Source organism: Pan troglodytes, chromosome 2 (genome assembly GCF_028858775.2).
Source record: "Pan troglodytes isolate AG18354 chromosome 2, NHGRI_mPanTro3-v2.0_pri, whole genome shotgun sequence".
In the NCBI taxonomy this organism is placed as follows: Eukaryota; Metazoa; Chordata; class Mammalia; order Primates; family Hominidae; genus Pan; species Pan troglodytes.
In genome coordinates, this window is record NC_086015.1 from 156,913,124 (window position 1) to 156,939,322 (window position 26,199).

The following is a 26,199-nucleotide window of genomic DNA, read 5'->3' on the forward strand; positions in this document are numbered from 1 at the left end:
TAATTATTTTCTTCAAAATTGTTTTAGTTATTCTATGTACTTTGCCTTTCTATACAAATTTTACAATAATCTTGTCTATAGCTATAAAAAATCTTTCTGGATTTTGATAGACATTGTATTCATTCTTTTTTTTTTTCTTTTTCTTTTATTTTTTTTGAGATGGAGTCTCACTCTGTCACCCAGGCTGGAATGCAGTGGCATGATCTCAGCTCACTGCAACCTCTGCTTCCTGGGTTCAAGTAATTCTCTTGCCTCAGCCTCCCGACTAGCTGGGACTACAGGTGTGTGCCACCTCACCCGGCTAATTTTTTGTATTTTTAGTAGAGACAGGGTTTCACCATGTTAGCCAGGATGGTCTCAGTCTCCTGACCTTGTGATCCATCCACCTTGGCCTCCCAAAGTGCTGGGATTACAGGCATGAAGCCACTGTGCCCAGCCATGTTAATTCTTTATATAAATTGAGAAAAAAATCATTTTTACTGTATTGAGTCTTTTATTCCATGAACATGGTATACCTTCTCAATTATTTAATCTTCTTTAGTTTCTTTCATCAGTATTGTGTAGTTTCCATCATATAAGTCTTAAACACATTTTCTTAGATTTACACTTAAGTATTATAATATTTGAGTACTTGTAAATAGTACTGTATTTTTAATTTCACTGTTCACATGTTCATTGCCAGTATATAGAAATGCAATTGACTTTTATTTATTGTATATTATACCGCATTATTGACTTTGCTTATTATTTCTAGGTATTTTTGTAGATTCTTCGTAATTTTCTACATTACATTGTCTTAGAAAATAGACAATCATATTGTCTTCAAATAGGAGCAGTTTTTATTTCTTCTTTTCTAGTCAATATCCCTTTTATTTCTTTATATTGCTGAATGCTCTGGCTAAAATTTCTAGTACTGTTGAAGAAGAGTGGTGAGACTGGACATTCTTATTTTGTTCCTTATCTTACAGGGAAAACATTCACTTTTTTACCATTAAATATATAAGTATGCACAGATTTTTAATAGATGCTCTTTACCAAGCTGAATAAGTTCCCCCTCTATTCCTCTTTTTCTGAGTTTTTGTCATAACTGATCATTAAATTTTGTCAAGTAATTTTTTAGCATTAACTGATATTATGTGATTTTTCTTTTTTAGCCCATTAGTGTGGTGGATCACATTGATTAATTTTCAAATATTGAAACATACTTGCATTCCTGGAATTAAATTAACTAGATCATGATAAATAATCCCTTTCATATACTGCTGAATTCTATTTGCTTTTTCAAAGGATTTTTGTATTTATATTTAGGAAACTAACTGGTCTGTAGTTTTCTTTTTCTGCCCTATCTTCACCTGCTTTTGGTATCAGGGTAATACTAGCTTCATAAAATGATTTGAAAAATGTTACCTCCTCTTCTTTTTTTTGGAAAAATTGTGTAAAGTTGGTGCTATTTATTAAACATTTCATAAAAATTTCCCCTGTAACCATCTGGGCTTGGAGATTCCTTTATGGGGATCTTTTAAATCATCAATCCAATTGCCCTATTAGTTATACAGCTGTCCAAATTATCTATTTTATATTGGATAAGTAGTGGTTACTTGTGTTTTTTACGGAGTTGGCCCATTTTTACCTAAGTTGTCAAATTTATGCATGTAGAGTTATTCATAGTACAGTCGACCCTCTCTACCCATGGGTTCTGCATCTCTGGATTCAACCTACTGAAGACTGGAAATATTTGAAATAAAAAAATGCATCTGTACTGAACATGTACAGTCTTTTTTTCTTGTCATTATTCCCTAAATAATGGAGCATAACAACTGTACATACAGTTTACATCGTATTTGGTAACATAAGTAATCTAGAGATGATTTAAAGTATATGAGAGGATGTACATAGGTTATTTGCAAATACTATGACATTTTCTATCAGGGATTTGAACATCCACTGATTTTGGTGTCCACGGGAGATCCTAGAACTGATCCCCAACAGATACTGAAAAACAATGTATTCCTTTATTATCCTGATATTCCCTATTCCATTATTGAATTGGCAAACTGTGTCTTTTTGTTCTCCTCTTTGTCCTTCACTTCTCTTACTGCTTCCACTTCCTGTGTGTATCTCTAAAAGGACATTGTTACAGAAAATGTAATAATCCCTTTCAGGAGAAAGCAGAATCTGCCATATCTCATTGAGTACATCTGCTTAATATTCCTGCAGTCTTGTTTAATATTTTTAGTTTTGAAATATTTGAACAATAGGACCTGGGCAGTTGCTCTTGTTAAACACAAGGAATAACTCATCAAATTGCCCCAAGTTTTCTATTCTAACTGCCTAATTCAATTTTCTTCAGTCTCAGTTGGACATTTAGGGAATCCTAGAGAAAAGGACACAGAGTACATGATGGAAGTTTTGCTGGACTTTTGTCCTGATCTGTCATTTATAACCTAATTGAAGTGAGAAAAATTCTGTGTGGATACATACTGCCTCAACTTAATCCTAAATCATTTGAGAGGTCTACCTAACCTTTCTCAGGAACTAATTTAAGAGCTTTACAAGGTAACTGAGTTATTCCAGTCCTTAGAAAGCTTCCTTTACTCTCTTCCCTATAAACTGATATTGGCTTTGTTACCCAGGGTTTGACTCTGTGTTTTAACTCTACTGGATTTCCCAGGAGCTTGACACTGTGTTCCACAGGAATACATTATGGGTAGAAAACTCCTCACTGAAAATAAAGATGACAGATTTTAAGGATGACAGAGTATCTATGTTTAGATGGAAAAAAAAACAGATTGGGAAACAAGAAAACTAACTATAGACAATCATCTATCATTTGGATCTTAAGCAAATCTTTAGTAAGTCCCAGTTTCCTGTTTGCTGGCTGCACATATTTATTCCCAGCCCTCAACCTCGGGGAGAGGAATTACCAAAAGAAAACTAATAAACATCGAGTCACATAGAAGTAAACTGAAGAAAACATATGCCGTTAATTAACCTAGTTATTCCTAGTAGTTAGTTGCTGTGCATTTTTGACACTGGCACATAGCTAAGAACAGCCAGAAATATGTTTATAAGACGTTTGTTATATAAAACTGTAGTAGTTTAGAAATTTTGCCAAATTCTCTCATTCAGAAGATAAGAAAACTAAGTATTGGAGGCATTTCATCAACTCACTGATGGAGTTTGGACAAGAAAATATGTGTCTTCTAACTTTTCCCATCCACATTTTACTTTAGCAGCATTTTTCTTTAATTTAGCAATCAGCTTTTATGTTACTGACAACAATGTTTTTCTCCTATACCTATGTGTGATACACATTCCTTTTGGGTTTTTTTGTTTGGTTGGTTGGTTTTGTTTTGTTTTGTTTTTGCAACAATACTTACTGGAACATTTTACGCAAGGGTATCAAATTAATAGAATTTTGTAAATGAATATGAGCCAATCAAGTAGAATGGATTAAATCTCACTTGTGAGTAAAGAGTTTGCAGTTAAATAATAAGATCATATTCTTTATGCATGGCTAGCTACACAGGCTCCATGTGAAATTAGTAGAGGTTTCTCTCTTTTCACTCCTTGAAAGGGGAAATGCAATTTGGCTTTATTTATATTGATAGTTAGACCATAAGAGCATGTGTCTTTGGAGGTATCATTAGATAAGGAACAAAGACGAGTCCAATCTGAGAGTTAAGAAAGATTTTAGAAGTTGCCTAGTTTAATTTGGCTATTCATGGCAATAATACTTATTCACCCAATTTAATTAAGGAATGACATTTTTTGGCATATATCAAAACATCAAGCTGATTGTTTATGGTCTTAGTAGAAGAGCTGGCAGAAGTTGGGTGTATGTGAAGTCAGCCTGGAGGCAAATCAAAGCAGATGGCAGATTTAAGAGATGACCTCAGGCTGAGGCAGTGCTAGAATCAGATGTAGACAAAACCAGGAGGCCACAAAAGAAAAAGATTAGGCATAGCAAGTACAGGTTCTTGGTCACTGGGCAAGAAAGACTTAGAGTTGTGTCAATGCCCTCCAGTCAAAGACCACCAGGAACAGACCTGTAGTTAAACAAGCTGAGTGTATTCCTTCTTACAGCAAAGGAGAATGCACACCATGGGGAAGTGTGGGGCATCTCAAGAAGAAAGTGTTTGAAAAAAACTTGTGGGATTTGGTCTTTGGGTGGGTCATTTTGTGAATGGAACAGGTAGTAGGGATTCATTCTTGATCGGATTTTCTCAGAAGGAAAGAACAGTTTCACAACTGGATATCTCAGTATCAAGTAATAAAAGAATAATGTCTATACTTAAGTGTCTTGTTTTCTGATCATTTTTTCCCATCCAGATGAACATGTACATACTCTCCCATCCCTAAAATTTGTATTTTAAGTAAAGAGTTTTCTTCCCATGACTGCTTTGTTGGGTGTTCATTTTGTATGCTCTTAATTTTTAGTTCCTTGTTGTGGGTTCAGACAAACACACCTCCCTCAGTACTGCCTGTTTGCCTGCTTCTGTTTTATCTTGCCCTTCTCAAATGTTTTTGATGAAATCAAGTTTTCTCAGCTTGGTTAAATTTCAGAATCAGCCAAGACCCTTGGTAAGGGTACAGATTTCAAAGATGCTCACTGATTATTATGATTCATTAGCTTTGAGGTAGAACCTGGTAGTCTGTATTTTTATTAAATAGTAAGACACCATATAAGCAAGCTTCTTAAATCTATTAATATTTGTTCATATTAAAAGTAAATAGCTGGGAGCAGTGGCTCACACCTGTAATCCCAGCATTTTGGGAGGCCGAGGTGGGCAGATCACTTGAGGTCAGGAGTTCAAGACCAGCCTGATCAACATGGCGAAATCCTGACTCTACTAAAAATAGAAAAATTGGCCAGGCATGGTGGTGCATACAATGTCCTTTTAGAGGTACACACAGCTACTCAGGAGGCTGAGGTGGGAAAGTCGCTTGAACCAGGGAGGTCGAGGTTGCCGTGAGCCAAGATCAGACCACTGCACTCCAGCCTGGGTGACAGAGTGAGACTCCATCTCAATCAGTCAATGTAAACAGAACCCAAGTGAAGACATTATATTATCCTTTGAGAAAATGTTTTAACTTTTAAAATTATCCTTTGAGAAAATGTTGCATTTGCCTTTGGAAATTGTATTTAATGCAGAAAAAGACAAAGAATAACATAATAGACATCTGAATATTTGCCATCCAGCATTTTAAAAGGTTAAATTTTAAAAGGTTAAAATTTATCTCACATGTTTCAGAAATTTTTAAGTAAAATAAACACTAACAGTAAATATTATTTTTATCTATTTACGCTTGTATTTAGTTCTTATCAATCTTGTTCCCTTGTTTTATTCACAAATGCATAAAAATGCATAAAAATGCATATCTTTATGCATTTTTCACCATTATTTTATACATCTATTTGATCTATCTAGATCTAGTTCATTTCTCACTGCCATATAGTATATACATGTGTAAATAATTTCACCATTTAATTTCCTATTCCCCCACTGTTGGATATCTGCTTGATTCTAATATTTTGTTCATATATTCAATGCTGCCTTTTCCCTCCTAGTGCCTGCCTCCTTGTGCATACACACAAGGGTCTTTAGGGTTTATAACAAGGAGTGGTCTAGTTTGTGCATTTTCAACTGTGAAGAAATTGCCAACATGCTTTCCAAAATGACAACATATATATATGTGTGTGTGTGTGTGTGTATGTGTGTGTTACATACACAAAATACTGTATTTCATCAGTGCAAACTGTCCATTGGCCTAACTAATTAGAGGTGCTGTTTTCTGAATTTTTTGTATATGTATATTTTTTATATATATACATTTTGTGTGTATACATATGTGTGTGTGTGTGTGTATATATATATATATATATAATCAGCAGTTTGTCAGAGTTAGCTTTCCCCCATAAACTTACTCACACCAATAAAATACAGTGTGAAATATTTATACTTACACCATAAAATACAGCATAAAATAGACTTTCAATTTGAGATGTATGAAATAGTAATCTAGTGTTTTAGTTAGCATTTATTTAATTATTGGTGAGGATGAGCATCTTCTCAAATGCTCTATACTTACTTGGATTCTTGTTCAGTGAATTGGCCTTTCTGACTCTTTGCCCAATTTTCATTGGTTGTGTTGCTTTTTCCTGTTGATTACCTGTTGATTAGAATTTCTTCATAAATTTGGAATACTACCCCCTATACACATTGCAGGCAATGCACTTTGCTATTATAATTTTTTACTACAAATTTTTAGTTTTCAGATATATTCCTGATGATTGATAGAGTCTGAAAAGTTACTGCAGGTAAGTGTTCCTACAATTCGTTATTTTCCCTGTTTATAAGAAAATAGATATCACAAAACTTGAGATGATTTAGAGCCTAAGGCAGAGTTTCTATACTTTTGTCATATACATAATAAAACAAAAATAAATAAAAAAACTAAAGCAATACACTTACAGTTGATCAGCTTTAATTTGCTTTTTGCTGAAACAGTAGCCCTGGAAGTTGATGTACTGGTACCTTTCACATCTTTTTCTAAATTAACGAATTTGTGAAAATTATTTTAGAGAGACTCGAAGTTACGCTAAGCCTCTTTCTAAAACAAATGTATTCCTCTGTCAATGAAAATTGGAAGGAATTAAAGGGCACATTAGCATACAAAATGTAATTTTAAAAAATACTGCTGAAAAGTCAGACCTTCGTGTTGCTAATTCTGGTAGTAAAAATAACTCTATAGATTTAGCATAACGTGTATGTGTTGCTAGCAGACTAAAGGTTAAACAAATTTAAACTGTTAGACTGAAACTAGTCCCCCAAGCTACTTTCAGCTCAATTTCTCTGGTGAATCAAAAGAAAACAAAAATGCTTGGCAGCTCTTACTTTCAGTGTAGAGGTAGCTTTGCATTTTTGTAGATGTTGATTTCTAAATATTTGGGTTTTGTTTGTTTTTTGTTGTTGTTGTTGCTTTTTGCTCACCTTTAGCATCTCAAAAATGCTGAAGCCTGTTCATTTTATAAGATCTCTATTATATGAGACAAGAAGACACTCAGAATTTTTTAAAAGAAGGATTTTTATAAAATTGCATTCCTAGAATTCTAGATACTGCTTTTAAATTTTCAAATAGAAACACTTGTTTTTAGAACTGCGTGTTCTTTTTCTCCTGAGCACATTTCTGTCTTATTCTTTTTTATATAAAATAGGCACAAAATACTCCTCCCATTTTATCAGTACAAACTGTCCATTGGCCTAACTAATTAGAGGTGCTATTTTCTGAATTTTTTGCTTATTTGTCCCACATGCCTCATAGAAAATGTCAGTCAGCATATTAAGAGGAGGAAGTATGGGCACCAAAATTAGGCTATGTTTTAAAACCTGGTAGGAGATGGGTCATCCCGAAGCAATATTGAAGAGGAGGAAATGGTTGTCTCCAGCAAGCTAATTTCTCTTATCTTCACTCTTTCTTCTTTTAAGCATCCCCTTTACCACTTTCCCACCTATGTACTTCTCCTTTCCACATACAAATATCCCCCCCCCACCCACACACACACACACATACACAATGTCCTTGTGATCTCACCAGTCATCTCATCTCTTCTGTGTTGTATTAACCACTAACGGAGAGGAATATATTAAGCTCATTCCAAGTGAAATTTTAGGTAATAGTATCATATCCCTTCCTGAAATATTTATATTGTAACAGAGATGCTAGAAAAACCATTGCCTTGCTTGTTTTTTCAGTCCAGAATCCATCTGGTACTATGTTGGGACTAAACTGTGATTTAATCCCTGGACACAAAAACTAAAATCTCCCTAGATCCGTCCCTGTCCTTTATGCTATTACCCATTACCAGGGATTTTGCCCTCCCAGATTGTCTGGGGGTGGGAATGCTGTCCTTAACCCTTAGTCTCCAGGACTGGCCATTGATATCTGCTGCCAGACCTCACTGACATGAGTTGCTTGCTGCCCAAGACCTACCACTGACCAAATCCCCTCACACTATCATCTGTCCACCTACCGGGCCAAACTGTTTCTGCAATGGCCAGATAGTATTTTAGGGTTTATGAGCCATACAGACCCTGTTGCAACTACTCAACTTTGCCATTGTAGCACAAAAGCAACCATATACAATACATAAATGAGTGGGAATAATTGTGCTTCAATTAAACTTTATTTACAAAAACAGACTGTGGTCCTGATATGACCTACAAGCTGTAGTTTACAAGCCTGTTCCTCAGACACTTGGCTATACAGCAGGCAATTGGCTTTGCTCATTCAGTCATCTATTCATTCACTCATTCATTCACTAAATGCATATTGTGCCCATGCTGTATGTCAATTGCTTAATGCTTACTACGTATTGATACAAAGATGACTAATACACAATATTTCCCCTGTATTAGCTCAGAGTTCCAAGAGAAAGATAGGTTTGTAAATAATAATAATAATAATTTGATAAGGTAAGTGTGTGTCATCCTGGATTTGCTGTTGTTGCAAATTACAGTAAACCTTTCTCAAATTGGCTTAAGCAAAAGATATCTTGATATCTGCTGCCAGACCTCACTGATGTGAGTTGCTTGCTGCTCAACACTTATAGCTGACAAATCCCCCACACCATCGTCTGTCCACATGCTGGATGATTGGCCACTAGTTTGGAAGGCCTAAATTGCCTGATTCAAGGAGACTGTATAATTGGTATAATTCCTGGCCATGCAAAGACCTGTGTGTCTATGCCACCTCTATAGTCTCAATAGGAGGAACAAGTTGCCAGTGTGCAATTTGAGACATCTATAAAGGAGTTTAATTTAGCAAAGGAAAAGTTAATCTGAGTAAACAAAAATTCACATCATAGATGCAACTCCTATGTCATATGTACATAAGCCTAATCCTAATGGTACAAATAATACAACAACAGTACAACTATAACAATAGTAAATAACATTTACTAAATGCTTACTATTTGCCAGGTACAGTTCTAAGCATATTATTAACTGCTTTAACCCTCACTATAGGATTAAATGATAGATACGGTTTTACCCCCATTTTATAGATGAAGATCCAGGAGCATAGACAGAGCTTAAATAACTTGCTCATTTAGAATAAGGCACAACTAGGATTTGAACCCAGACAGTCTGGATTCTGCCTTTATGCTAGGATTCTGCCACTGTGATATATTGTAGAGCTCTGTTTCCATTCTGTTGTGAAACCATAGCCTTGGAGTTTTAACATTATGTTCATTTTAAGAGGCTCAGAATTGCCAGCTGTAGGGTAGGAAGTAAATTCCCTTTTGTTGTTCAAAGATCAGGGCTGTAGCTAGTTGTCCTACATTCTACCATAACATTTTAGTAGACTGTGTTACATCATGTCAAGATATTTAAATTCTCCCATGTCTTTCTGGGCATTTGCTAAATGAGAATAACTATTTATCTACCTTAGGATTTCTACTGAAAATTATTATATTACAATGCATCTTTGTGAAATATAATCATTTGATTTAAAAACTTTCCATAGAGAGTTTACAACAACATTAAATACCTACACTTATAAACCAAGTTATTCGCAAAGGAGTTTAGTATTCCCAACGTAGCTAAAATTCAAACTAGGATTTCCAAGTCTAATTTTTCTTCTATCTCATTTATGTGGATTGTTTTTTGAAAAGATCTAGTGATTATTTCCTGAGTTTTAACCAAGTAATACAATATAAAATGTCATATTATAAACTTTCTTTAGAAAGTTTAAGTAGTCCTTTAAAGTTCTTTCTAAAGAACTTTAGTTCTTTAGAAAATTTTAAGTAGTCCTTTAAATTTATAGTTGAAAATTTGTAGTCTGGCTTTTAAAAGTGTGTGAGTGTGCACATGTATGCACACAAATGTGTGATGTTTTCTGTAGTTTAGATATATGAGAGATTTTATTATCAAATTAAAATAACAGCTTAGCAGGACTGAAATATCCTTAATTCCCCTCTTCAGATCATAAAACAAGACTGTTGAGTAATAATTCTACCAAGGCACACTTGGAAATTATTGCTACTAAATGAACCCATGTTGTTTTTAATATTATTTTGCTAAAACATTCGTGTCTTTTCACTTTAAATTTAAGTGCTAGAATTGCTTGATTGTATTTTGCAGATATCTCACTGTTTTCCTCTTCAATTAGAGCATCCATATGAATATTAAGTAACCATGGTGTATCCACCATTTGTTCTCAAATGCATGTAATTTCAGAAGACTCATAGGATATTAAAGAGTTAGTGGTAGTATTGGCAAATGAGGGTGGAGTTGTTTCAGTTTTAGGAATGAATTACTTTTTATGCTTATTACTTTCCTGTGTTCATAATAAAATAAATGCTTTTTAAATTGTGAATGAGTACAAAACATAGAAAATTATTTTTAAAAATAGGTAAACATTTCCAGAAATAATGGAAAGACAAATTAATGCCTTTTTTTCCAATTTCTGATAGTGTATGTTATTAATACCTCTCCTTCCCTCCATAGATGTAGATTAATTGAGAATTACACTATCTCGTGTTATATTCAAAAACACGTTAACATAAAATGACTCCAGTAAACTTTATTCATAATACTAACTAGTGTCACTTAAGTTTTTAATTGTATCAGGCACTATCAAAGTGACTAGCAATAATTATCTCCTGTAACCTTAACAACATCAGCGGAAAGTTAGCATTATTGCTTCTGTCTTATGGATTTGGAATCTGAGACACAGACGGGGCAAGTGACTTTCCCAGTTAGTGGTGGAGCTGGGCTGAGAACCCACATAGTTCAACTCTAGAGACCATACACTTAACTACTCACTATTTTGTACCATGCTTCCCTTTCCTCACCTGTTTTAAGGATTTCTGTTGAAAAATTGGATGAAATACTCCTGTTTCTGGAGAGTGTTTACAATTTGGCCATGAGGTTTATGCAGCTACTTTGTTGCTCTGCAGCTGCGATCACTCTCATTAAATAGTAATATCTATTAAGCAGGAATCTTTTCCCTTTTTTTTTCTAGTATAGTACTTGTTCCTTTTCTTTTATGTGCCTTCACAGAGCTGTCCCTGACCAATTCAAGATTATGGCAGCACAATACCTCTTTGAAGTTCATATCTTATATTAATAGAAACACTTGTAACTCAATCTTTGTTCATTCTTGTACTGGAGAGGTCTCTGCCATGTGAATCAAATCCGGAACACAGCTGATTTAATTAGAGGTGGTCAAATTATAGCCAAAATCATAGGTCATGAGCAATCCTGGCTAAAAAGCTCTGCCTGAAGAGGGAAAAGGGAAACTAAATGTACCAAATGGATTTAATTTCATGCATTTAAATTAGAGGCACAAACATAATTAGTGTAAGAAGTGGGAAGGCTACTGAATTAGCACCATATAAGGATTTTTAACCAGTATTTTCAAACTCTACTAGCTCTAAAATAATTTTGCAAAACTTTGTATCCTATAACACATTTTCAGTTGTAGCCTATAATGTTTATCATAAATTTAAACAGTTGCAAGGAATATATTTTCTAACATTAGTAAACACTGAAATTTGAAAATTAAAATGATCTTTTAAGTGAAGTAGAATTCTTAGACCTGAGCAAGAGGAACCCTGCACACTGTGAAGGCATACCATATAAATTCATTTTAAAAATGCCCAGGACCCTCTATTACCAGGAGCATAGCATTTAACACTCATGCAGAAAGACCTGTAACTCTAAACATCTGCTTTCAATACTAATGCCATTCAACACCAGGGAATCACTTTTGCACATCTCCTGCCCTAGTCCTCCACACAAAAAGAAAGTGCATGTAAATGTTAGAAAAGCCCAGAGGATGTACTGCCACTGAGGTCTGAGTCAGATGCTGCTTTGGAGGGAAGGGTATATTTGAAATGCTTAAGATACAGACAAATAGATTAACTTATCAAATCCCTATGCCAGAGGCATGAATGCAAAGTTCTTAAAATAACAAAGTAATTTTTCCTACCAGGTCAAATACCCATTTTCTTGCCTCTCTAATTTCTGATTAAAATGATATTTGCCAAGAGTTGTACACAGTAGCTGAGGAGTATTTATCAATAATAAACAATTCCTATTACCCTATATTTATGTATGTGAATATTTAGACCTCTTTTGCACGCACAACTAGATGGAAATTTAACAATAAAATTGCAAATAATTTTCTTTGTATAAATATATTTAATGTTAAATTCAGTGTTCAAAAATTAAGTAATTTTGATTTAAAAGTAACTTTTTTCAAAAACATTAAAAAATTATTGTTTTGCATTTACTATAATTCTTTATAAACATATTGTTCAGTTTTGTGCACTTTGATTATAATTATAATTTGCTTTTAATTTTGTAGATTATTACTGTCATTAAAACACAAATTATGTGAAAATTTTGATTATGACAAAATAATTTAGCTATCCACTAAATAGAATAAAAATAAAATTTATGAAAGAACATATAATCATTTATATATTACATATGTCATTCCTTTTTTTTTTTTTTTTTTTTTTTTTTTTGAGATGGAGTCTCGCTCTGTAGCCCAGGCTGGAGTGCAGTGGCGCGATCTGGGCTCATTGCAAGCTCCGCCTCCCAGGTTCACGCCATTCTCCTGCCTCAGCCTCCCGAGTAGCTGGGACTACAGGCACCCGCCACCACGCCTAGCTAATTTTTTGTATTTTTAGTAGAGACGGGGTTTCACCATGTTAGCCAGGATGGTCTGGATCTGCTGACCTCATGATCTGCCCGCCTTGGCCCTCCAAAGTGCTGGAATTACAGGCATGACCCACCGCGCCCAGCCCATTACTCTTAACGTATCCAAAAACAAGTAGTCCACCAAAAGAATACCCAAATGCACGCAATTCAGCACTCACAAACATTATGCCATTTTTAGGGCATATAAAAACCAAAAATTTACACATTTGTTATTCTGTGACATTGAGAGAACATTTTTCAAGGTAAAATAGAGCATATTTTTCCTAACAGTTTTTCAGCTACACTTGTAACTCCTGAATACCTAAGCCTACAGCAGGTGGGCCTCATTTCTACTCAGGGCCCAGGCCCACTAGCGTCTGGGGGCAGCCAGCTTGAATGTGTCTCACAGAATCTAAATATCATACTGATTTGATGCTCAGTCTTTCTCATTTTTAAACACATTTTACTTATTTGATCGTTTAATTGACATATAAAAATTGTATATATTTATGTGTGTAATATATCATTTCGAAATACGTATACATCGTGAAATGGCTCAGTTGAGTTTCCTTATCCATTTTTAAAAGTAATCACCACATTTTTTCATGGAATCGAAAACTTTCGCTATCCCCTTCAATCTTTGTACTCAAATTTCTATTTCACTTCCCCACAGGTGTGTATGTCTTCATGTAATATTCCTAGTGAATTTATTCATACTTGAAGGCCTATAATTAATCACCCTATCATTCTTTGTTACAATTATTATTTATACAGATGATGAAAGTGTATTAAAAGTTTCAATAGGAATATTAAACACAAAAATGTATCTCTTAATGCTGAGAATGTTGTAATTAGTTCATGTATCCATGTATCCGTATTACTTTTGCTAGAATGGGGTTAGGTTTCAGCATCAGTTCAATTCTACATGTTCAATTTTTACAGATTTTTTTTTTTTTTTTTTTTTGAGACAGAGTCTTGCTCTGTCGCCCAGGCTGGAGTGCAGTGGTGCGATCTCCGCTCACTGCAAGCTCTGCCTCCCAGGTTCACGCCATTCTCCTGCCTCAGCCTCCCGAGTAGCTAGGACTACAGGTCCCTGCCACCACGCCCGGCTAATTTTTTGTATTTTTAGTAGAGATGGGGTTTCACTGTGTTAGCCAGGATGGTCTCGATCTCCTGACCTCGTGATCTGCCCATCTCAGCCTCCCAAAGTGCTGGGATTACAGGCCTAAGCCACCGCGCCTGACCCTGAGAAACTTCTTTACAAAAGTATGTAGAGGAAATGGAAGGAGATTTTAATTCTCTGTCAAGAATACCCACCTTCAATTATGCTGAAAAGAAAGGATTAGAAATTAGCAACTTTTTCCTCTGCTATTACCCTGATCCAGCCACAGTTCCCTCTTGCCTGGATTATTAATAGGATCCAAAATGTTATCCCTGCTTTTACCCCTGCTTCCTTTCAATCTATACCCACATTCCATAGCAGCAATGGCTAGTCCGTTAAAGGAAAAAGAAAATCGTATCACTCCCCTGTTTAAAAATCTCCCTTGGCTTCCCATCTCACTCTGAGTGAAAGCCAAGAAACTTACAGTGATCCTCAAGGCTATGCAGAAGCTAGCCTCCTTTTCCCTCCCTGGCCTTGTCTCCTATTCTTGTCCTCATTCACTCCACTGCACCTCACTGGCCCCTTTGCCATTGCTCCATCAGGCCCGCATGTCCCCATCTCCAAGAGCCTGTGCACTGGTTTTTCCTCTGCTGAGAATGCTCTCCCCTCAACATCACCACTTACCTTCCTTCTTACAAGACCCTGCTACTTCTTTGTTGTAAAGCTAAGCCTTCTACACCTCCCTGTCTCCAGCCCTGCCCATCACACAGGTCATTTCCTATTTTCCTACTTTTTTTTTCCCCTTGGCAATAATTACTTTATAACATTCTAGATATTTTACATTTAAATTTTGTTTATAGTTATTCTACCCCCTAAGAGGTAAGCCACATGAGGGAAGGGAATTTGGAAAGTGTGATTAAATGTGGTATCACAGTATCTTGAATATAGTACATGCTTGATAAACACTTGTTGAACACTGCATTGATTGTCTATGCTGTGTAACAAAGTACCACAAATGCAGCAGCTCAGAACAACATGTATTTATTATCTCACAATTTCTGTGAATCAGAACTCCTGGCTGGGTCAGTTTGTCATAAGTGCAGGAATCAAATGAGATATCAGCCAGGCAGTGATACTTTCTCAACCTCAGGGTCATCTTCGCAGAATTCAGTTTCTTGCAGCTTCAGAGCTTTGTTGTTGGCTATCAGCCAGGGCCCACTGTTAGGTCCTGGGGGACCCCAGGGTTCCTTGTTCCTTGGCCCTTTCACAGATCCCTCTCACAATACGGCAGCTGACAGCCAAGAGGAGAATCCCTCCCATCTAAGACAGAGGCTTACGTGATGTAATGTAATCTTTGGAGTGGCTATTCCATTATATTCACAGTTCCTGCCTACTTCCAAAGGGAGAGGATTATACAAGGTGCGGGACTGAGACACCATCAGAAACTAGGAATCTTGAAAACCACCTTAGGGCTATGCTTACCACAAAGACTAAATTTAAAAAAAAAAAAAGGAAAGATAAGTCTTTTCTTAGGATGTCTTGATTAAAGAACATTTAAAGATACCATTTTACACAAAGTTTTCCTGTTATCTGAGACCCTGAAGGCTTTTCATTCCCAAAAAAGATTCAGTTTGGGTGGGAGTAAAGTAGGTGAAGAACAAATGTGAAAGAAAAAGAACTGACCTCCCATCTTGACATTACTTAGGCAGATCAGCTTCAGGAAAGTGTATCCATGAAAGTTAAGATTCAGAACACTGAGTTCCCTTAAAACTGTCTGTACCTTTGGAAAGTCTTCGTGCACTCCGCAGACACTAATGTTCTCCAGTTTGAAGGCTACTCATATAATCTATCAGAGTGTTACCGGTATCAAACATTGCCACTGCCTGACATCGTGACTTACCTCCAGCTATAATTTCTTTCAGCTGCTGTGACAAGATGCAATCGGAACACTTCCTAAAATAAAAGGATTTTCACCCATCCATCACTAATACCAGATTATGTCTATTTTCTAATTCCTTGATCATTTTCTTTATGGCATCTCACACTTGTAAACCCAGCACTTTGGGAGGAGGAGGTGGGAAGATCACTTGAGGCCAGGAGTTGGAGACCAGCTTAGGCAACATAGTAAGACCAAATCTCTCATTAAAAAAAAATTAATAATATAGCCAGGCATGGTGATGGGCACCTCAGCCAGGAGACTGAACCAAGAGGATCACTTGAGCCCAAGAGTTCAAGGCTGCAGTTACCCGTGGTTAATTCTAGGATTATGAGATTTTTTTCATTTAAACTTTAAACTTTTCCTTTTTTTTTGCCTCTGTACTTTTTAATTTTTTGTTAGTCAGAAAGCATGGTCAACTTTACCTCAAAAACAAAATGAATCCCTGTTGTTTTGAAATAAAAAAATATTCTAAAAAAATTCATAAAAAATCAAGAACTCTTTATAAAAAATATATTTCATAGAGCAATTATGTATCTTAAGCAAAATATTCTGACAAAATGGAACTACCTCATTAGACTACAGGTTTCCCAACAAAAGACCCCCTTCTGTGTTGTTCCTCCTGTGTCCAGAAAAATACTTAGCACCAAGCAGGTGCTCAATGGATACTTACTGCAAAAACAACTCTCCTCACATAAAACAACTGAGATATTTTTAAAAATCTACTTATTATTTTTGTCATTGCCCATCTCTTATTTGTTTCTAAATAACTTGAGGAGAGTAAATATAAAATGTTTTTTACCCTGTGCCTTTTTCTTTCTCAAGCACATAATGCAATATAGAAAACAACCTCAAATAAATGAAATATAATAATAGAAATCTTTAATTAACCATTGTCTTGTGTTCCAGTTTTAAAAATGGAGGCGCATATGGTATGCACTAAGCCAGTAACAAGACTGTATTTCTGAGGACTGACTATCTTCATCCTTCAAGGAGAGGGTTTATTACAAACAACATTGTGTGGACCACTGCATTTCAGAATGATTTTAAACACGAACTTAAACAGGCAAAGGCCACCCATTGCTTACCCAGAAAAATCTTGAACAAGAATGTTATGGACATTCCACACATGGTAATTAATTACCACTTTGAAGTCGTGAGTGCAAAAGGATGCCTACTACCTAGTATGCTGGTCAGGTTTCTCTAATGCATTCATTCTATTTTATTCTACTTCTTAAAGGAAGCCACCTTGGAAAAGGCTTGTTGGCATAGGTTTGGTTGGAAATGAATATGAATGCTCACACACTAAATCAGTGGCTCTCAATTCTAGGAGAACATTAGGATTACAGGAGAGTTAAAAAATGCTGATGCCTATGGCCCATCTCAGACCAATGCGATCAGAAATCCTGGGGTTGGGATTGGAAACTGCGTGTGTGGTGTTATTTTTAATTTTTTCCTGTAATTTAGTGTGCTATCAGGATAAAGAGCCTTTATATCAGATTTTTAACTTCTTAAACTTAGAAACTATGTCTGTGTGATTTGCCTTTTTATCCTAGTGCTTACTACAGTGCCTGGTATCAGGGTCTCCCAGAAGTCACGATGCAGTTTTAAGCTTTAATAACTGTAGAAGCATAAGTGATACTAATTGACAACGAACATCATTTGAAAGCTTAATTGTATTTCAATTTCACGTACACCAACTTATGACTTTTCATTAATAGACTTTTAATTTTTTGATTTTTAATTTTATTTTTTACTCCCACAGACACTATGGTGACTTATGCTTCAGTCCATCTGATTAATGCTGGCAAAGACTAAAAATTATTAAAATTAAAAATGTTTATTCAAAATTCACAAATAAGTGTAGAAGAAGTGAAAGTAATTAGCCTTTTCAGGTGTTCCTATTTGTAAGTTTATAGTATGAAAAAAATATATATGAAAATATTAAAATTTAAAACTACACTAAAATATTTGGAAAATGCAGAATAGTAAAGGATCAAACATTATATGGTTGAATCTTCATCTGAATGTTGAAATCTACTGCCTATCAGAGGTTTTGTTTCAGTTCTATTCTCACATTACTGTAGGAATGCCTTTGGTTGCATATAAAAGAAAACAGTGCTTTTTAAAAAGAATAATTTGTGTTTGCATAACTAGAAGTCTGGAGTTAGGCAGCTGCTGATGTTGGTTTAATGGTTCATTAATGCCAGGGTGGTTCAGCCCTCCTCCACAATTCCAAGATGGCTTCCATAGCTCCAGGCTACACCTTCAAAGGGTAGGGTTAAGGTAGTAACACTGGCTGCTTGTGACTAATATTTTTATCAGAAAAATGTATGCTTCTCCCAGCATATGTTCACTTAGGTTTCATTAGCTAAAACTATATCATGCAGCCACCCTCTAGTTACAAAAGTTACTAGGTTAGGATATAAGTATTTGACTTCTCTGTCTTCTATTTTGTTGATAGAAAAGAGAGTAAAGTCAGGCATGTATTTGCTAGCCAAACAAGTTCCTGTTATCCTTAATTTTTGTCCCATCTACTCTATTAAGTGTGAAGTCAACTACTTCTGAAACTAATGGGTCTTTTAATTGTTAGATAATATTCTCTTTTCTTCTAAGAGAATACAAAGTTTTTAGGGAACCAGAACTTTTAAGGCTTTTTCTTAATAATAAAGATTGTAGTCAACAAATATGCTTTCTCAATTCAGGGAGAAAAATGATGAAACCAATTCCATCGAACCAGTGTGGTAAGAGCCATTAATAAAGGCTTTGAAATTGTATTCTACGTGGAATGGGAAACTGAAGGACTTTGGGCAGAGTAAACAATATGACAAGTTTTGTATTTTTTAAAGGTTTTGTGGAAAAATGAGTTGGTGAGGAACAAGACAAACACAAAGAGGAATTTCTTACAAGAATATGCCAAGTATTACCTAGTCTCTTTCTTTATTGGAAATAGGGAAATCAGTTGAGATTACTACATTATCCAGGTAAATATTGTTCAGACTAGAGTGATAGTTGTGGATATGGAAAGAGGGGAACAGATATTCTGGAGACAGAATTGACAGGACTTACTGAAAGGTTGGAAGTAATTGTGAGGAAGAGGCAAGAAGGAGAGCTGACCCCAGAGTTTCTGGCTAGAGAAGAAGATCAGAACAGTCCTGAGAAGGGAGATCAAGAATTTAATTCTGAAAAGGGGAACTAGAAGAAATCACCCATGTACACTTTTGCACTTATATGGCAAGACTGGAATACAGAGGAGATTGGCACGAACCCTTAGCATGAATGATACATACATTTACAAAATGTTTCATAATTTTAATCACATTCCTAAAAAGTATAAAGAAAAAACAAACTAAAATATTATTACTATGAAAGATTAATGGAGTAAAATCAAGTGTACTACTTTATACAGTAAAGCAAATTAATATAATCCTCTTATGGAAGAGCAGAATGACAAATTTTTAAAAAATTTTTAAAGGATTTTAAAAAGTTATCGATTATTTTCAATAATCATAATGCTATAAATAAAATTAGAAAACATGGAGATGGTCAAAGGGATGCTAAAACATTCAAATTAAAAAATCAGGAGTTGCAGGAACATCATTCAGGGTGAAATACAAGGATAAGGAACTTAGTAGGACCAAAAGACAATATGTATGATTAAAAGCATCGTTATGAAGCAAATATAGCAGTTATAAGTTCATGCATCAAACAACATGGTCACTCAACTCAGGTTAAATGAATATCAGAAATATTTATCACAAAAATATGATAAAATACCTTTATGCTTTCATGCTGAGACTTTAATATACCTCTTTCAGAATCTCACATACCTAGAAGATAAATAAACAATGTTAATTATTAATAATACTATTAAAAATCTTCATTTTACATTTGTTAAGATTGAGATATCTCCATATGGAGGTGTTGGGTAGGCAGCCCAGGGCTCAGAACAGCACATTACAATACAACATATAATGCTTTAATGTCTACATATAATTTACAAGGGGAGGTAAAAAGTTCTTTTAGTATCTTAAAACCTCCATAAATTAAGGGCTGACATTTCTCTGACCAGACCTTACTTTGTTTAGCTCCATTACAGTGGGATAAAAGTTGTAGACATTAAGAGATAGAGACTATTCACAAAGGTTTTACTACTTCTTTATTGCCTGATAAAGAAAATCCTAAGCGAAAGCCAGATACTACATGTACTACTTATAGTCCTCTGGCAAATGTGATAATTCTTCAAAAGTTCAAGTAGCCTGGACAGCAAATTTATCTAGCTTACTTGGTCTTTGGGCAAAAACAGAGGGCCTCATCTGCAACTCAGACAAGTTTATGGGGCATTACCAAGCAATTATTTCAATGGGGTAATATGTTCTATCTTGTTTTATTACTTTCCTTGGAGGAGAAACCAAGGTCCCAAGTGACATCCAATTATAGTTCTTAGTTCATTTGAGGTAGGTTAAATGGTGACATTGAGTCACGAGTCACAACATCCTTAACCTCATTTGAACACCAAAAGACAAGATTTTTTTCCTATTCTCCAAAAGAAGCGTCAAGCAGCAAATATAATTGCTAGACAAGGAGAGATTTCTTACATGAATTTGCAATATATGTAATTTGTCTTCTTTCATTGTTACAATATGTATAATTTATCTTGTGGGAAATGAATAGGTCAAGGGCACAGCAGTCTTTTTGCAGCTTGATTATTAGTCACAGCTTATTAATACCATATTCTTCCCAAGAGAAATAAGAAATGCCACAGCATTGTGATATCAGAGTCTCAAGAGGGACTCCCATAACACTGAGACACTGATTCTGTCAGATGATTCTACACATATATATTTAAAGTATAAACATGTAGTTTGCTTTCCTAGCCTATTAAAATATATTGAGGAGACTATGCTATACTTCATTCCAATCCATCCAACTTTCCAGTAATAAGAAGTTCTCTTAAATGAATGGAAGATCTATAAGCAAAAGAAGTGGTTTTGAAACCTCAGCACGTTTCGGGGAAAGTCTCTTTCAAGGCTGCCTCTACATCATTGATTGGATTTAGATTACTAAATGTATTCAATATGATGTGTTTTTGGAAAGTTGTACTTCAAAGTCAGATTCTAGTGGAGCCCAGCTCATCAACAACGTATTCACTACTTGAATGATGCAATGACTATGGTAATAATCTGTTTGCCTTATTACAATGAAGATCAAAGACATTAGCTTTTTAAGAAAATTATGGTGGAAATACTCATTAATTCAACAAAAAGTTTTTTTGCTCCTACCATATGTCAGACACCATTCTAGGCACTGAAAATATGGCAATGAATATGGCAAGAAAACATGGCAAGAAAGTCCTTGCCCTTATGGAGCTTATGTTATTTTGACATACGGACATGAAGAGTAAAGATGGAAAAGGAAACTGAAGAAGTAGATATTTACGAACAGGAGAGGCAAAAACGAATGGTGGCTTGAGGCATGTCCGAGTAAAGTCAGAGGAATAAGTGGGAATGTAGTAGTTAAGGCTTTCCTAACAGCTAAAGAATAAGAGAGCCTTAGGAAGAGTTAAACGAGCTTAGACAGAAACATATCTGGCTTCCCATTGTTTTCACTTCACCATACAGATGGTAAGATCAAAATGGGGGGAGGGGGAGATTAAATCTACAATAGCAATCATCTAATAAACTATAGAGACCATTTTGAAGATTAAGGTTAAATTAATAAAAATTAGATTAGCCCAACTAGGTTTATTAAAACATAAACATAGTTCATCTTGTCATCATCATCTTTGAACAGAAATAATTGCTTCTGTCCATGCTATCATTGGAGAAATATCTCCCCACTTTCCATCCCTTTTTTCTTTTTCCCACCCATATACCTTTCTCTTCTGAAAAACCCAGATAGGAAATAAAATCATTTCTTTTGAGCTCATTCTCTGATCTCCTCTTGCACACATGCTTATACTTTCTGAGGAGCATGCTGGTTGGAAGATGAAAACTATCCAGAAGCTGGAATGTACTGACTGGATATAAAAAAAAGCACAGAGGTGTTTGAAAATTATTCTTCTCTATGACTATTTATATCAGCAAATTTAGAGCCTGAAATTTTTTACTTCAGAGAAGATCTAGACACTGGATTCTCCTTTTTATTTCTTAGGTGTTCTTAACCTTAAAATTCTTGATTATGGACAGAGAAAACAGAAGTTTATGAAATTCTTCTCTTTCCCAGTTTTTAAAGAGATGCTAGGGCAACAAACTTTGGGTTTCTAATTCTACTCTTCAGTATATTGTTTTATGGAAACCCTGTTTAGGGGTTATATTTAGAAAATAAACACTTTTAAAGGTATTTAAGTTTAAAACAAGAACCCTGCCTTAAAGAAAAAGATTAATATGTTTTTGCAATGCACATACTTTAACACAATTTTGATCCAAAATATCATGTTAACAGGATATATTGTTTCACTTATTTGTTAGGTCAGTGTGCCATCGTGATGCTGCCTCAGTGGCCATGAAACATTTTGCTTACAGTTATCATAGGCATCTCTAAGGAAACAAAGTGGGGGAAAAATTATTATTTGTCCCAAAATATGTGAGACTTAAAAATTTAGAATTTTGGATTTTCCTCTGCCTCAGATAAATCAAAATGTACTCGACATATGAGGGTCCACTGTTGACCAAACAAGAAGAATACTCTAGTGCAATATATTGTTTAGAGTAGTGGTCCTAGAACTTCTTTCCATTCCAGGGTTGGGGAATCACAGCTATAGTGCCATCTGTAATGTGAGAGCTTGTTTATGCCCATGCCCCCTGTTGGTAGCTAGTTTTTTATGAGTATTGTGCACATGCTTCTTACCATCACATTTCAAACTGCCCCTGCCCCACCTTTATCTTGTCTTATAATACAAGTGGAACACATAAAGAAATATTCACAAAATAGCAAGTAGATGAAGTTGGCCTCAGCAGTTGGCAATTACCAAAACAAAGTCAAGGAAAGGGGAAAGGGGGTACTCAGAGCCAGCCAAACTGTGATGTTTGAGGGCATGGTCCTCAAAACATCCACTTTTGACATCAACTATAAGTTCGGGGGCGCCCCATATGACCCTCAAATTTGATAATTTGCTAAAGGGACTCACAGAGCTTACTGGAAGCTATTATACTCACAGATACAGTTTGTTATAGGGAAAGAACACAGATCAAAATCAGCCAAAGGAAGAGATACGTAGAGTCTGGGAGAGTTCCTAGCAAGCAGCTTTTGGTGTCCTCTGTGGGGCTAGAACAGGTGACCCTCCCAGGATTGAGTGTGACAGTACACAAGAAATATTGCCAACCACAGAAGCTCACCCAAGCTCAGTGTCCAGAGTTTTTATTGGAGCTTCATTATGTAGACATGATTGATTGATTGATTGATTGCCCTTCTGGTTGAACTCAGCCTCCAGGTCAACTGATACTACCTGTCCCAAAGACCCTACCTTAAATCACATGGTTGTTCTTTCTGATGTGACCAGCCCCTGCCCAAACAAAGAGACTCATAAGAGGTCATGACATAAATTATCTCCCAGAAGCCTAAGGAAAAGGCCAGACCTATCTTTGGGCAAAGCCAAATTATTCATTACATAGAGAAAGGCCAAAAGTGACTACTCATAGAGGCACTCAATAAATATAAATGAGATGGTCCTCTGTGCTATGAAGGAAAACATGGTGACACAGAGATTTGAAACCTATATCACTTTAATTTTTCTTGGCTGAGATTATGATTTTGTGATAGGTAAATTTGAAATATTTGAAAAAACAAAGCACATTTCTAAGATTATTTCAGCAAGAACACTATGATTCTCAAAAGAACTGGCAATAGTGACTATGTTGGGAGTGGAGCTTCCCTAAGGCCACTCCCAGGTTTAATAATTCACTAGAAAAACTCACAGGACTTAGTGTATAGTCATACTCATGGCTAAGGTTTATTGTAGCAGAAGAATTTAGGGCAAGACCAACAAAAAGAAAGGGCACATGGGCAAAGTTCAGGAAAAAATAGGTGCAATCTTACAAGAGTCCTATCCCAGTGAAGTTGCATAAGATGCATTTAATTCCCCTCATCTGTGAACTGTGACAACATATGTGAAATGTTGCTAACTAGGGAACTTTGTTAGAGCCTTAGCACCCAGAATTTTGTTGGAGAGCTGGTCACATAGGCATTAAATTAAATTAAATTTGGCCCAAGCCTGCCTCTGTACCTTGAGTCTCTATGTACCAACTGCAACCTAGTTTACTACTTAAACTGAAAGCCTAACTTGAGAGTATATTCTTGTAACAAATAGCTGAATCTTAGCCAATCACAGCAGCCAAGCTCAGTGAATTACAGCCTGCCAACTTATCACAACATGCCCATATAAGGCAGATACCTTGCTGTAGCTGATCAAATGAATTCTCTAGTTTTCTTCTGTGTCTGGTCTATAAAAGCTCACTGCTCACACTACTGAGTGGAGCTCTCTGAACCTTTACTGGTTCAGGGTACTGCCTGATTCATATATCATTCTTTGCTCAAATAAACTCTGCTAAATTTAATTCCTCTAAAGCTTTTATTTTAACATAGATAATATCTACCAGGCACAGATCAAAATTCCAGACTCCCAGAACAAAAGCAAATGTTCAGTACAAATGAATTGTTTGAACAAACAGTTTAGTCATAGTGAGCTACTCTTATGTGTTCTGGGAATGGTGGGAATCCTCTTGAAATCCAAGTTCCCAGACACCAGCCAAGGGCCAACCTTATAAACAGACCTTTCAAAAGATAGCACTTAGTTCATTTCTGCATAGTGGTACAGCCAAAGTCTCAGGGAGTAAAGAAATACAAGAATGTCACATTCAGAGCCAAACACTAGGGTCAGTGGGGAAACGTGCCCCAGCAACTGCTTCAGTGGGAAATTTATACTGTCCATAGCCAGAGATTTGGGAATTCCAGAGAGTATTTTACATCCTCACATAATTTATAGATCGGCTTTCAGTGAAAGAAGGTGTTAAAATGAACCTCTATTTGTCTCACTTTGATTTCCCTAAAACAATAGGTGTGACCTCTCCTATATTCCAAAGTGAGTTGCTAGGCCAACCATATAAGACATGCAAAGAAGGTGGATCAAAAACAGTTAAATAATCCTTAGCTTTCTCCCCAGCCCCTGAAATGTTTGAAACTGAAGTTTCAAACTCATGGATAAGGACATCCATTATTCTACATGGATAAAGACATCCATATGTGTGACACACTCCTGTAAGTAGGTTATGTCTAATCCCCATGTGTCAGTGGATATTTTAACCTTCTTTTCCCTACTCAAAACAACATATTGGAATGCAAGTAAGTGAGAATGACATTTCTGTAAGCCAATCTTGGATCATCTAAATTTTTTAAACAGTAAATACCTTTAAAACTTTAAAAAAATGATTATTAGTGCAAAATGCATGATTGATTGCAAATGAGCATTATGTTGAGAATCACTCGGTAGTGAGCAATAGGAAAGCTTTCAACATCTTTGGAGTCGATACAATCAGGAGTATGCTCCAGAAGCTACATTTGGTAGGTGGGAGATGGGAGGCAGGGAAACTGGTGGTAACAGTCTTAGTGGAACTCATGAGATAGTGGCAGTAAACATACATAGGGGATGATGGTGGGAGTAACACAAGTAGAAATAGGATGAAGATACCGGTGATGAATGAAAAATGAAAGAGACTAGTTTAAAATAATCCTGAAGTTTTAGGGGGTGGGGCCAAGAGGGCCAACTAGAAACAGTGGTATTTGGAAGCTCCCATCGAAAGAACCGTAGTAAGTGTGTGAATCCTTCACCGGCAACCAAGGTAGCCAGGTTCTCTCATCAGAACTGACTAGGAGGCTGGCATGATCCACAGAGAGGAAGGAAGCACACAATTGCTACAAAGAGAATAAAATATCTAGGAATACAGCTAACAAGGGATGTGAAGGACCTCTTCAAGGAGAACTACAAACCACTGCTCAAGGAAATAAGAGAGGACACAAACAAATGGAACATGGATAGGAAGAATCAATATCATGAAAATGGCCTTACTGCCCAAAGTAATTTATAGATTTAATGCTATTCCCATAAAACTACCATTGACATTCTTCACAGAATTAGAAAAAACTACTTTAAATTTCATATGGAACCAAAGAAGACCACTTATAGCCAAGACAATCCTAAGTAAAAAGAACAAATCTGGAGGCATCACACTGACTTCAAACAGTACTACAAGGCTACAGTAACCAAAACAGCATGGTACTGGTACCAAAATAGACATAATAGACCAATGGAACAGAATAGAGGCCTCAGAAATAACATCACATATCAACAACCATCTGATCTTCAACAAACCTGACAAAAACAAGCAATGGGAAAAGGATCTCCTATTCAATAAATGGTGCTGGGAAAACTGGCTAGCCATATGCAGAAAACA

The 26,199-nt window shown here is 35.8% G+C and overlaps 1 long non-coding RNA gene across 3 annotated transcripts in view; it reads right to left on the reverse strand.

Moving 5' to 3' along the window:
• Window positions 1-26,199, reverse strand: part of LOC104005809 (uncharacterized) — a 557,346-nt gene that overhangs the window by 330,924 nt on the left and 200,223 nt on the right. For all 3 annotated transcript variants that reach the window (XR_010155845.1, XR_010155847.1, XR_010155846.1), the window contains one exon: window positions 19,529-19,581. This is a non-coding gene — a long non-coding RNA (uncharacterized LOC104005809). The remainder of the gene's footprint in view (window positions 1-19,528; window positions 19,582-26,199) is intronic.